At 43.4% G+C, this 14,456-nt stretch overlaps 1 long non-coding RNA gene across 1 annotated transcript in view; it reads left to right on the plus strand.

Moving 5' to 3' along the window:
- The window catches only part of LOC139164813 (uncharacterized), a 185,663-nt gene extending 183,842 nt beyond the window's left edge, over nt 1–1,821 (plus strand). Inside the window, exon 4 of the long non-coding RNA XR_011558701.1 lies at nt 1,792–1,821. This is a non-coding gene — a long non-coding RNA (uncharacterized lncRNA). The remainder of the gene's footprint in view (nt 1–1,791) is intronic.
- The last annotated feature ends 12,635 nt before the right edge of the window (nt 1,822–14,456 follow it).

Consider the following 14,456-nt stretch of genomic DNA (forward strand, 5'->3'; position numbering starts at 1 on the left):
TCAACTAAACAATGTCGGTTGGCAGGACCCAGGGGAAGAGCCTTCTCTGTGGCGGCCCCTCTGGAACCAACTCCCCCCGGAGATTAGAACTGCCCCTACTCTCCTTGCCTTCCGTAAGCTCCTTAAGACTCACCTTTGTCGTCAGGCATGGGGGAACTGAGAAATCTCCCCCGGGCATATACAATTTATGAATGGTATGTCTGGATGTATGTTTGTTTAGAAATGGGGTTTTTAAAATATTTTTAAACAGTAATTTAGATTTGTTGTAAATTGTTTTTCACTTTGTTGTGAGCCGCCCCGAGTCTGCGGAGAGGGGCGGCATACAAATCTAAATAACAATAAATAAATAAATAAATAAATAAATAAATAAATAAATAAATAAATAAATTTTTGGTGTCCTCCAGAAGAGTGGCACTGAAGTTTCCTAAATTCCCAGGTTGAGAAAGGGTGCTTTGCCTTTGCATGTAACACAACCAGGGGTGGGCAAGAGGTGGGACAGTGTGGAATGCCATTCCACCAGCAGAAATGGAGCTGCGCATACAGCTCCATCACTTCCAGCTGTGCACATGCCATGCATGCGGGATTCAGGTTCTGCACATGTGTAGCAGCCAAATCTTGCCAGCCCGGCGTCGCTCTCCCTGGACGAATTGACTGCTGCTCAGAGGGTGAGGGGAGTAGACAGAGCACCCCTCTGCCGAGCGAGATCCTCCCTCCTCCTTGCCCACTTCTGCACAGGCAAGATGTCACGGAATGGAATGAGGGTGGGGGCTGTAGCTGATACGTCTGAGTCGGGGCCCAGTAGCGTGCCACTCTCCATTGAGCCTGGACAAATCGGCTACAACAACAGAGGGCAAGGGGAACAGACAGACCACCCTTCCACCGAGCGACATTCTCCATCCTCCCTGCACAAGTAAGACCACCTCTGCCCGCCCCCCTCCCTTGTTCCATTCCAGACCACGACGTCTTACCTGTGCAGAAGTGGGCGAGGAGGAAGGAGGATCTTGCTCGGCAGAGGGGTGGTCTGTCTGCTTCTCTCGCCTTCTGAGCAGCAGCCAATCCATCCTGCACATGCGCAGGAAGGTGATGGGGTATGCATGTGCGCACATGCTTTCCTCCACTGGAGCATTCCAGTAGGGGCGCAAATGGTTGCCCTTTACTGAACACAGTCCAGGCATACGGATTCCATCATTCAGTGATCCAAGTTATGATAGTATTTTTCCTGAATTATGTGATTGCCATTACAGATGGTCTGTATTGCCCTGTGCTTAACTGTTTTTTTTAGCTCCCTCCCCCTGTCTTGCAAGAGGAGAGACTGAAGAGGAAGGGATTATGTGGGCGTGGCTTAGTGGGCGTGGCTTGGTGGGCATGGCAGGGGAAAGATACTGCAAAATCTCCATTCCCACCCCTCTCCAGGGGAAGGATACTGCAAAATCCTGATTTCCTCCTGATCAGCTATGACTTGGGAGGTAGAGAATAGATGTGGGTGGGGCTAGTCATAGGTGGTATTTACCAGTCCTCTGGACTATTCAAAATTTCCGCTACCGGTTCATGAAGAAGTGCTCACAATCTCCACTACTGGTTCTTCAGGGCTGGTCAGAACCTGCTGAAATGCACCTCTAGTTCCACCGTCCCCCCTGGACCAAGAGATTGGAATTCCATTTTGTAAACTACTTTGTAAAGCACATTTTGGAGCTTGTATTTTTCTTTTGTGGGTTTTTCTCATTTCCAATGGGTAGGAAGCTTTGTATGTTGACCCAAATGTGCTTTCTCTCCCTCTTTTTTTTTCAAGAGGCAACTGGAAAGAAAGAAGAAAGAAAGGAGGAAGGAAGGAAGGAAGGAAAGAAAGAAAAAAGGAAAGAAAGAAGGAAGGAAAGAAAGAATAAAGGAAAGAAGGAAGGAAGGAAAGAAAGAAAGAAAGAAAGAAAGAAAGGAAGGAAGAAAGGAAGGAAAGAAAAGAACCTTTGGGACAACCATGACCTGGATGGCTGAGAATCTCCATTAACTTTGCCTGCTGATTTTTGTAATTGTGGTCACCAGGATTCCAGAGGCTACCAAAAAAAATAGAGTATTCAGAATTGCTCACAGACCTCAATCCTCAGATTGCTCATCCCTGTCTAAACATGAGGCAGACCGGTATGCAAAACTTTTCTTAAGATGTGGTCCTGAAGTAATTACAATTAATTAAAGTAAAAAGTAATTAAAATCTTTTAAGAACCAACAGACAGCCAAAGTAGCCTTTCAGATCTGAACAATGTAGCTCCTGCTGAAGCAGGTTCTGCATTGTTTGCCCTTCTCTTTCCTGGCAAGTCGTACAGTTAAGCTGTTCATTCCTCGGGTGCCGATACTAAATCCCCAGAAATACACTTGAATCGATCAAGATTTCATGGTAGGATGATGATCTGATTTCCCCCCCCTTCACCTCCTGGTTTCTTCAAGAGACCAAGTAATTTGCTGCTTTCTCTCTTGCGCGTGAAACTGAAACCAAAAAAGGCACTGTTTAAAATGGCTCTTTAAATAGGAATCGGAAACCACAGTTTCATGGTTTGAATATGAGAGAAATCTCTGGCTTGCACTTACCAGAGTGACTGCTGTCATTTGGGTCGTGCTGTCAAAAGGTTAGGAAGGAGTTTAAAGCCCGGCGTTAAGATTTCCCTTATGCAAGATGAACTTTCTTGACCTTTCCTGCTTGACCTTGTCGGGTGCTCGGATTTTGAACCTGACCTCTGCCACTTTCTTTTCTTTTTATCCATATCTTTAATGAGAATTGCTCCTGTGCTTTTTTCTCAAGCTCTGTGCCCCAGATGGGGAGACACGCCTATAAATATGCATATCTTGTTTCCTTTTTCAGTTCCCCCACCCAACCATTCGTATTTGTATTTAGCAGCAGAATAAATGCATTGTTCAGCTGAAGGTGTTCATTCTTTGAAATTTGATTATTTTGCTGTATTGTTATGGACAAGCTCATGTGTAATGCATGAGAGGTTTTTCTTCTTCGGTGTTAAAGACCAACCTTTCTCTCCCCCCCCCCCCCCCCCCATCTAAAGAAACAGAGTAAATTCCCAAGGTTTTTCTAAAAGTATTCTTTCAGAATGCTACTAATTAGATAAGGCTATTGTTTTAAGTAATTCCAGGAAATCAATTAGAGGTTTTGCTAAATACCATAAGATTTCATTTCATCCACGTTTCAGTTCAGTGCTGATTTAATTGAAATATGGAAAGCCGGGGAGGTTACATACCGCTGGAGGGATTACCGTAGTATACAATGAATGAGAATGAATCCATCCAGAACTCTTTCACCGTATTTTAACAAAATTTATGCAAGAGGGGACTGCCTTTGGCCTCATGTATCCCAGCAGCCAGTTAGGTCCCACAGAGTTGGCCTTCTACAGGTCCCGTCAGCTAGGCAATGCCACTTGGCAGGGCCTAGTGGAAGAGCCTTCTCTGTAGTGGCCCGGCCCTCTGAAATCAACTCCCTCCAGGGATTCATACTGCCCCCACCCTCCTGGCCTTCCGTAAGTCTTTAAAAACGTACCTTTGCCAGCAGGCTTGGGGCCGTTGAGTGTTACACCTAGCTCCGACCATTGACTGGTATGTATATGGCAGTGATGGCGAACCTATGGCATTGGTGCCATAGGTGGCAAGCGGAGCCATATCTGCTGGCATATGAGCCATTGCCCTAGCTCAGCTCCAATGTGCATATGTGTGCTGGCCAGCTGATTTTTTTGGCTTGCACAGAGGCTCAGGGAGAGTGTTTTTGGCTTCCAAAGAACCTCCAGGGGGATGGGGGAGGGCTTTTTTACCTTCCCCTGGCTCCAAGGAAGTCTTTGGAGCCTGGAGACACGAGCCTACTGGGCCCACCAGAAGTTGGGAAACAGGCCATTTCTGGCGTCCAGAGGACCTGCGGAGGTGGGAGAAGCTGTTTTTGCCCTCTTCAGGCATTGAATTATGGGTGTGGGCACTTGCGCATGTCGATAGGGTGCGTGCATGCTCTTTCGGCACCCAAGGAAAAAAAGGTTCGCCATCACTGGTATGTGGGATGAATGTGGATGGTTGTTTTTAGTGTGTTGGGGTTTTAGATCTCATTTTAAATTGAGATTTCTTATACATTGTATTATTGTATTTATTGTTGTGAGCTGCCCTGAGTCTGCGGAGAATGGTGGCATAGAAATCTAATAAATAAATACATAAATAAATAATAAATTAGAGGACCCTATTCCACCTTTGAGAATTTTGTTGACATTCTCTCCTTGTTTGAAGCAATTTCTTTCTAGTAAGAGGGCGTTGATGTTGTTTTTCACCCACCATGGATTAAAACAGGTGGACAAGGGCCCATAGACTGCAGCAATAGTTTAATTGTTCCGTCGCTACCATTTTTCACGATTTCAGGCTCTGGCTGATAAGTATATTAGCCACCAGCCATTCCCTTAAGTACATTAAATTGTTGTTTTAAAGTCTGAAAAGAAAACATTGAAGAAAAGGCTTCCCAGGGGTTTAAATGTGAGGTTTGCAGACTGTAGCCCATTGATGAATTCTACTTGCTCCTGCAGAAAAATGTAAAGCAAAAATAAAGACAGACAAGTACGTTTCTTCTAAGCAATAAGCTGACAAAGTGTTAATATTTTACCTTGGGCAACAAACCAATTTCCCTTTGTTAGTTTAGGACAGGGGCCTTACATGGAACACATTGCATAGTTTCAACTAAAGGAGCTGCATTTTTTTCACACCTGCCAGACACTTCACCTTCGACTTTGGGAGTGCAGTCGGAAAACCCGTTTTTTCCATGCTTGTGACTGTAAACAAATAGTGCATGGCAGGCATCCAAGTGTTACAAGGGGGAATGGCCTGAATTGTAATAAACAAGACCTCAATTCAGAAAAAGAATGGGAATTAAATATTCAGACCACCATAAAAAAGAAGTCTGGCTGGTTTACAGCAAGGCCAATATGATAAAAGCTGTACTTTTGACCCTGAAAATACATGCAGTGTATAATTATTTATACTGTAAAATATGTAAGGAATTTTACAGATGAGGATGTTACAAGCATTTCAAAAGAGGGTAACTGTGGAAAAGAATCCAATGAATAATATACTGCTCAAAAAAATAAAGGGAACACTCAAATAACACATCCTAGATCTGAATGAATGAAATATTCTCGTTGAATATTTCATTTGCACAACTATTCCATTTGCATAACAGCATGTGAAATTGACCGCCACTCACTGTTGCTTCCTAAGTGGACAGTTTGATTTCACAAAAGTTTGATTTACTGGAAGTTATATTCTGTTTTTAAAGTGTTCCCTTTATTTTATTTTTTTTGAGCAGTGTAGTTTGCCTTAATTCAGCATGTAGAGGAAAAATAGCCCAGTGAAGGGCTACCAAACTTTTTGCTACCATACAGGGGACATGGCTTATGCAGGATGTCCTACATTTTCTTTCAATATCTTTCAGTGTAAATTGGGTGCTCTGGGGTGGAGCTCCATTTTTGCTACCACATTGCGTCCCCTCCCCAATCCGGGCAGTAGTCCACCCCTGATTACAACCACTATTGGGTTCCTACCTGGATGGTAGGGCATCGTTCCGGTAGCAAAAATGGAGCTGCGTGTGCAGCTCGGAGTGACCAGCGGGCGCATGCACATATCAGAGTGATATTTGGCTTCTGTGCATGCGCAGGAGCCAAAATCTTGCGAGAGGATGTGTGGGCACGTGAAATTCTGGCGATTTTTGATGAATTTTTGTTTCCATGCATGCACGGAAGCAAAAAAAAAAAAAATCACCCAAATCTCATGTGGCTATGCAGTCTCTCGTGAGATTTCGCTTCCTGCGCATGCGCAGAAGCAGAGGTGGGCTGCTACCCAGATAAGGGGGAAAGCAGTGGGGTAGCGAAAATGGAACTCCACCCCAGAGCACCCAATTTACATTGAAAAATGTTGAAAGAAAATGCAGGGCATCCTGCATAAGCCACGCCCACAGTGTGGTAGTAAAATTTTTGGTAGCCCTTCACTGCATGGAATCCAAATCTTGCTCAAAATAGAATAGAACAGAATAATTCTTTATTGGCCAGGTGTGATTGGGCACACCAGGAATTTGTCTTTATTGCAAGTTACTGAGGGCTGTGTGAAAATAGTTTGCATCAGAATAGTGCACAAAGCATAACATCCAGTTGCATTCCTTGGAGAAATGGAAAAGGGCATGGTAGATTCAGCACCTCAGGTTAGCAAACATAACTAGTGATGGGCGAACCCAACGGTGTTCGGGTTCGGCAAGTTCGGACGGACTTTAGGCAAAATTCAGCCGAACCCAAACCGAACCCGAACCCGAATGGGGAATCCCACCAAGAGATTCCGGGGGCGGAGCTTTGACGTCACGTAAAAATAAACATTGTTGTTTTTATGAAAAAGGATGCCACAGCGGCGTTGCAAGCAAAGGGCGACCCTTTCACCTAAAAATAAACATGTTTTTTACGTGAAAGAGTCGTCATTTGCTTGCAGCGCCACTGCGGCATCCTTTTTTGTAAAAATAACAATGTTTATTTTTACGTGAAGACCTCCCTTTGAAGGAGCTGGGCAGGGCTTATTTTTTGACAAAGGTTTATTTTTTGGAGGAGGTCTTATTTTCAGGGGAAGTCTTATTTTCGGGAAAAAACGGTAATTCCTGGCTCAATTACAGGCACAAGTCGGAGTTTATATGCCACACAATTATGCTAGTGTGATAGGTTGGTTTTGGAGTGGGGTTGTTTTGTTGTTATTGTTTTTTTGCTAACTAAATACTCATTGCCTACATGAATTTATAGAAATTTCCCAGGGTTTCAGGTGGCAGTTTATGGAATCTCTAATAGATTATATCTTCTCAGGTGGAGGCGTGATAAGAGTATTTTTTTCCCCTCTTGACTTGAAGAAAAAGAAATAATAATCTCATACACACATTTCTACATACCTAGGTATAATAGTGGGAGAAAGAAAATTTCCCACCTGTCTGTGTATAAACACATAGAAAAAAGCACTGCCTTTGTGTCCAACTACAGATTTGAGCCATGTGCAGAGCTTCTAATAAACCTAGCACTTGGATAACATGATTAATGCGCTCTCTCTCTCTCTCCCTCTCTCTCTCTCCCTCTCTCTTTCCCTCTCTCTTTCCCTCCCTCCCTTTCTCCCCCCCTCTCTCTGTCTGTCTCTCTCTCTCTCTCATTGCAGCAAGAAGCCGTAATGGCTTCAGCATGTAGTGGTAACAGGGGACTGGAAAAGGCTAAATGAGCATCCTATTTGTCAAAGGTAAATTATTCAGAAGGCAGACCAAATGGAGATTGCCGGAGAACTAATAGTATATGGAGGATTTCATCTCATCGTCTCCAGCTCGGAGCAGGCTTTTCAGGAATTCATTGAGGTGGAATCGGCTTTGAGCGCTGCGGCCAAGAAGTAATATTCTGCCATCCAGCTTGTGCCTGTGGAACAGCATCCCTACCAGCCTTCCCTTTCAGCAGTCAGAACCCTAGGCACACAGGCATGGTAGTGTCTGCAGAGGTGTAGGTCCCTGTGGAGCCCTTTTCAGAGGGGACCCATGTCTCTAGGGCTGCTGCAGAGGAGCAGTCGTGGTCTCGTTATCTGGGTGGATGCTGCTGTGTGTCCCCCCCCCACGGGACGTGAGTTTGGCCACTTCATTGCTGCATCATGCAGTACTCATGTGACACTAGCTCTCCCTGGCAGTTTAGAAACAAGAGGTTGGGTGATTCCGCATTTCCGGATATTGAGCAACACAGGCGGTCGCGATCCCAAGTGACAGAAATGATGATAATAAAAAGTTTGGTTTTATTAGTGGCTTGATTTTTTGCAGTGGTTTTTTTGCTCCTCTGTTTTTAGAGGGGGATATGTGGGTGGGTGTGGGGGCACTCCTGCTTCCCCCCCTTCCTGCAGGATTTGAGCCATGCTGTTGGAAAGGAGCGATTTCGTCTTTCTCTCGGAGTGATGACGCTGCACCACTTTTGGCATATCCTGCTTTCCCCCATTTACCTGGGTGGCTGTTGCTGCTGCTGCTGGGGGTTGCTGTTGCCTGCCTGCCTGCTTGCATTTCAGCCCGGTTTGTTTCAGGAGAGCATCACTCATCAGCACGCAAAGGGAAAGACACACGATGAAAATCTGGGCACTGCATTCTGTTATTTGCTGCTGGAGGCGAAGAAATGGGGGATGCAAGCTTCACTCCCCCCCCCCTTGAATGGTGAAAATGCGAGTTTAAAGGTTTGGGGAGAAAACATTTTCAAGAAATGCCATGCCAGCTCACCCGGTACATATAGGGAGGGCATTGGCAGCAATGCAGCACGCATGGAACGGTATGCGTCCAGAGGAAGAATTCAATCCCTGCTATTTGGATTATTTTGGGAGAAGCAGTTTCACCTAAGAGAGAGCTGTGCTGAAGATGGAGAAATGAAGTGCCTGGTATGTGTGCCTGTCAGAGCACAGCCATGGGAGAGAAGGAGTGGAAGCTAGCAAGTGGCAAGGAAGAAGGAGAGCTGCACGCCATCTGATTGTCCTTTTTTGGTGTCTGCTTATTGCGGCAATGGTGATAGCATAATTTACGGAAATGTGCCTGGAGACAGGGGCTTGAAATCGTAGACCAAACACTCCCTAACGCTGCTAAAGAGGAAACGAAAGGTGTACGTGGCTACAAAGGCACAAACGCCTTGTGGGGGAAAAGAGAAGTGTGCAGAATCCATGTATGTCTGTGTTTGTGCATTATGAATTGAGCTTTCTGATTTGGGAATGCTTGGGAGATATTCCGACTGCTGGAAGACGCTCGGCTAAGGGGGGGGGGTCTATGTTCAATTGCTATGTTTTTCAAGACATAGAAGTTGCGAGGCTTCTGCATACAGGATTCTGTAAAATCTCTCTCTGTGTGTGTGTGTGTTACACCTATAAGTCTTGAATTTTCTGTTTGATTTAGGGAGGGGTATTGGGCTTCCCCCCTCCAATCTTTAAACTCTTTATAAACACAGCTGTACTTAGTCTGGTAAAAAGAAAAACATACTGTAAATATAAGTGTGGTCAGTCTAATCAAAATAAATTATCCCAGATGACTTTTGTAGCCCAGCTGGCAACTGGGCTTAGTATTCAACGGAGATGAAATCACTAATGTATTTACATTTTTAATGCATTTCAAAGTCAGCCTGTAATTTGTTTTAAAGGGAGGGGAGAATCCCACTGAAAAAAAAGCACAGTGCTCAGTTTTTGGCAAGGGAGTGCTCTACAATGTATACTGCTAAGTTTTATTTCTGGTGTAATATAATGGTGGCGAAATGGAGTCATCTCTCTTTTTTTTTTTAAAGCAGAGTTTTAGATATATATAAAAGTGTTTTTAACATATATTCATGAATGCTCCTGCCAGGCCATTCATGAAAGACACTCAGGCTAGAAGCTTCATCTAGAAGCTCAGATAAATAGGGGAAGCTTGGCAGAAATGTCAGTAGCTGCCTCTTTGGCCCATGCAAGCATGCACAGCTGTGTTTTCAAATCCAGCAGCCCTAAATTGTTCTGAATGTGTCATCTCCAGCAAGATTTCTCTGCAGCCATGTAAGCCATTCTGGAATGAGCTTGCCTGTCCTTTGCATGATTTGTTACTGCAGAAATCACTCTCTGCTCCCATTAGAGTTTAGCCAGTGGTTGGATTTCTGCTTTCTTGCTCTTCCGAGAGAGAAATATAATTAGGAAAATGTATTTTCCTCTGCAGCCTCGCTACCCTTCTTTTTCAATAACTCAGCTCAGCCTTGGGCATTTTAAAAGGAAGATGTGCGGGTGAGGAAGGGAAGGGAGGAAGGACACTTGTAATTCATACGGAGCTGCACAGACCAGCAGAATGTCAGCAGCTTGTGGTTACATCAGTGGCATGTATCTAACTATGATGTCTTCCACAAAACACAGAAGATAGGCATAACCTGGTTATCAAACTTGGCTTGAACAAAAGCAAATGGATTAATGTTTTGTGTTTCGTCCGTAAAATTCCAAATCGACAGAAGATAATGTTGTGAGGGTTGCTGAGTTCTGCAGTCGGGTGTGAAGTTATCCACAGAGATGTGGAAATGTGCAGGCTGATCACTGCTAACTAATACTTTGCCTTATAGTCCTGGCTAGTCTGGCTCACCCAGGTGGTTGGATATCATGAATGCATCCCAGTTGGAAAAAAAATAAATGCAAAAGGTGCTGTTTAAACAGAAAAGAAACTAAAAAGACAGACTAAACTGCCTTACAAGTTTTAGTGTTTTGAACTTGGCTGCTGTTTAGCTATACTCTTTGGTATGTGATTTGACTCCCGATCAGTCTTTTCTGTTCCACCAAAAGAGGGGAAGGAGGAGGTCAGGTTTGTGCATTGCAGAAAAGCATTTTAAATCCACAGCAAATCCTGCAAAGCTTCCTGGGGAGCATTGCAAGACTGGAGCTTTACAAGGATGTTGACAGCACTATTTTAGACCTCCATTTGCAGTCCTGCTGCAGGCAGGTAGCGAGTGATTGAGGATGTAGGAAGCATCCCGTTTGCAACTGGCCTTTTCCAGACACCTTTCACAACAGCCCTCCCTGATTTCCCTCTGTGAAACTTTGCAACGTGTGGTCAGTGTTTCTCTCCTGTTCTGGGCTGCCCAAATTGCTCCAAGCTTCTTCTAGTTTCCCAGATTCCCTGCAAAAAAAAAAAAAAGTCAGCCTCAGTTCAGCTCTTTGTTTATTTGGCTCTCCTTAATAATATGCTTAAAATAAACTGCATTGTGCAAACATGTGTATTTTAGGCTGGGAACGTTCACATTTCTTGGGGTGGTGGGGGAAGGCTGCGTCTTGCATGCAGCCAATTGCTCCGATTGTCTCATCCTGCAGGGCGGTTTTTTAAAGATCCTTTCATTATTTGAAGAGTCACAAAACCCACATTCTCCACCCCTGCCCTTTTGGATTTGGGCCTGCCTGACTCTGGGATGCTGTTATTTTGTGCACCCAACTGGGTAGAAAGGGTTTCATCGGGTTTGTGTGCGGGAGCCCGAGCAGCTGGTCATTAATGTCGAATCCATTGCCCGAGCAAAATGGAAGTGGACGCAAAGGGCTGCGTGATTAATGTTAGCCTGCAAAGCCCCTTCCACCCAGGAGCCGGGCTTGCAGTAAAAAAAAATAATGCAGGAGACTGATTTGATGGCTCTTTAACAGGGCAGTATGTCATTGTGTCGCCAAGCAATTGAGGTTATTATGGGGCAGGGCTGACAGACGGGACAGTGGGGTTACTAGACCGTGGCATTTTTAGAAATACAGGCCTGACCTACTTTGAGTGATCCTGGCTGCCAGCTGCACGGTGCATGGAGCCTCCCGATTGGCTGCCCCTGTTGCTAAGGGGAATTAGCATGAATTTTTCCACATGCGGTCTCGGTGATTGAATGATAAAAGCTGACTGGAATTAAAGCGATTCAGTTCAGCATTGTGCAGATTAATCTTTCTTTTTCTGGAGACACAACAGAGGCGAGGGAAGGCAGAAGAACTCTAGCTTGGTCTTTGATTTGTTTTCATTTTTCCTTTTTTTCCAGACGGGGCAGGGCAGCAGCCCAGTTCATGAAATGATTGTTAGAGGAGGAAAGTGCTCTTTAAAGAGGCCAAGGATATTGAAGGACAACTGTTTTTTTTTTACGGTATTTCACTTCCGCCTGTTTTGAGACCATCATGGCAAAACCTGGCTTGCTTTGCTTTGCTTTGCTTTGCTTTGCTTTGCTTTGCTTTGCTTTGCTTCGCTTCGCTTCGCTTCGCTTCGCTTTGCTTTGCTTTCCTTTCCATTCCTTTCCATTCCTTTCCATTCCTTTCCATTCCTTTCCATTTCTTTCCATTCCATTCCTTTCAATTCCATTCCTGTCCTTTCCATTCCTTTCAATTCCATTCCATTCCATTCCTTTCCATTCCATTCCATTCCTTTCAATTCCATTCCTGTCCTTTCCATTTCTTTCCATTCCATTCCTTTCAATTCCATTCCTGTCCTTTCCATTCCTTTCAATTCCATTCCATTCCTTTCCATTCCATTCCATTCCTTTCAATTCCATTCCTGTCCTTTCCATTTCTTTCCATTCCATTCCTGTCCTTTCCATTCCATTCCTTTCAATTCCATTCCATTCCTTTCCATTCCATTCCATTCCTTTCAATTCCATTCCTGTCCTTTCCATTTCTTTCCATTCCATTCCATTCCTTTCCTTTCCATTCCATTCCTTTCCCTTTCCTTTAAAGGAGAGCAAAAGAAGTAGGATGTAGATACTGTTATTCTCTTTTTAAGAAAGGAAGGTGAGTGGAATAGTCCTCGACTTACAACCGTTTAACGATCATTTGAAGTTACGATGACACCGAGAAAAGTGACTGATGACCGTTTTCACATTTATGACCGTTGCAGCATCCTTGCGGTCACACGATCAAAATTCAAATGATTGGCCACTGACTCATATTTATGACAGTTGCAGTATCAACAGGATCATGCGACCACCTTTTGCGACCTTCTGAGAAGCAAAGTCAATGAGGAGGCCAGATTCACTTAACAACCATGTTACTAGCAACAACTGTAAGGATAATAAAATGGGGCAAAACACATTTAACATCGGTCTCACTGAGCAACAGACATTGAGGTTGTAAACTTTGGAAGGAAGCTAATTTTATGCCTGTTTTTGTTATAGGCTATCATTGAGGGTCATTTGCTGGTAAGCAGGCATAGGTGGGCTTTAGCTGTCCCAACCCACTTACTACTACAATATTGGAGACCAAAATATGTTCCCTACTTATTTTATTTCATTTCAATTTCTTTCAATTCAATTCATTTCAGTTCAAATGTTTATTTATTTATTTATTTATTTATTCATTCATTTATTCATTTATTTATTTATTTACAGCTCATCTAGATGTAAACATATCTTTATTTGCTCTAGGAAGGTATTTCTTCACGGAGGACTACATCTTTTATTGTATGAAACAGCTACATTTGGGCTAGTTGCTTTCAGCTTCCTGAAATAACAAATAATGAAGTCATTCCAGTTTGTTAAATAATCGATTTTAATTTTCTTGCCAGTATTCACTTGTTGTGAAAGAAAAGCCTAGGGGGATTCTTAAACAGCCAAGTCATGGTTGTCCCAAAGGCGCTTTATTCAAAGGGATGCTTTTTGAATCAGAAGTGAAACATTTTCAAAGATACAACCCAGAAAGTCCAATTGTCTTTTGGATTGTGAAAAAGCAACTTTGGGTTGTGAAAGCCTAGTTTATTTTGCTAGGCTCTGTTTCATGATAATTGAAATTATTTAGGAAGAATTTGTAATTCTCTAAACAGGAACTGCTGCCATCTGAAGAAACAGAGCAAAACAAAAATTAAATTTTTTGTATTAAATGTATAATTTGACTCCTGGCTACCACATAGGTAGATTTCCTCCACAATCATCTATTCCTAACCTATTATTTCAGGTTTCCCAATGCCCCCCAACCTACTATAACTGAATCCATCTATTTTACTCATGCTTATCCTCTTCTCTTTCCTTCTATCATTCCCAGCATTACAACCTTTTCCAGAGAGCTAGATCTTTGCACAATGTGTCCAGAGTTAAATAATTTGACCCAGGATATGTAATGAACAGCCTGTCTCCTTTACAAACTCTTGCTCTTACCCTTTATCATTAACCATAATATGCATTTATATATATATTAAAGCAAAAACCACTCATGCGTTAATTACCAAATCTCTAGAACCGTAAAGCCTAAAAACTTGAAATTTGCCACATATATTCCTCTTGGCTTCTTGGTGCTCACTAAGAAAATATTTTTTGAAATGATCATTGGGGTAGGAACATTTCTTACATTATTTTAACAAGCTCTGATGCTAAGGCGTTCTACTTCCCCTCCCCACCTGAAAAGAAAACTGATCCAAATGCAAAACATAAGCAGAGGTGTTTTAGTTTTGCTTTTGCTTTCACAGCAGCAAGCAGCTTTACTATAAAACAGTAGAGCTAACCCACGCCCAGGCTCCTTCCCGTCTCCTCCTTGCTCACACAGCAAATACTATTTGAGTGTCCAAATACCCCTCAACTCTCACACACTACTAGGACACTAGCTACATGAATACCAATGGATGCTGGTAGGCATAGACAGAATCCCCCCCCCCTTATTTTACTCCTCCGTTCAGACGGGCCTGTTCCTTCTACTGTAACAGGGAAAAGAGACAAAAAATGCAGGGAAAGATTTATTGATGTGATTAGGAAAATACCAGAAAGGGAAGCTGCCTGTTTCTCCCATGGCCAGTTCTAATGTGGCATGTTCCAGAGTCAGTTTAACTGACAGCCTAGTCACCTTCAGCCAGAGAGCAAAACCAGGAATGTTATTTACAGGGAGGTCCTGAGCAATTCATCTGAGGGAAGAATTGGAAATCTATGCTATGCTAGGCAAATAATGTCTTCATCTGTAACAGAAACTTAGCTTACCATCTCTAA

Source organism: Erythrolamprus reginae, chromosome 3 (assembly GCF_031021105.1).
Source record: "Erythrolamprus reginae isolate rEryReg1 chromosome 3, rEryReg1.hap1, whole genome shotgun sequence".
In the NCBI taxonomy this organism is placed as follows: Eukaryota; Metazoa; Chordata; class Lepidosauria; order Squamata; family Dipsadidae; genus Erythrolamprus; species Erythrolamprus reginae.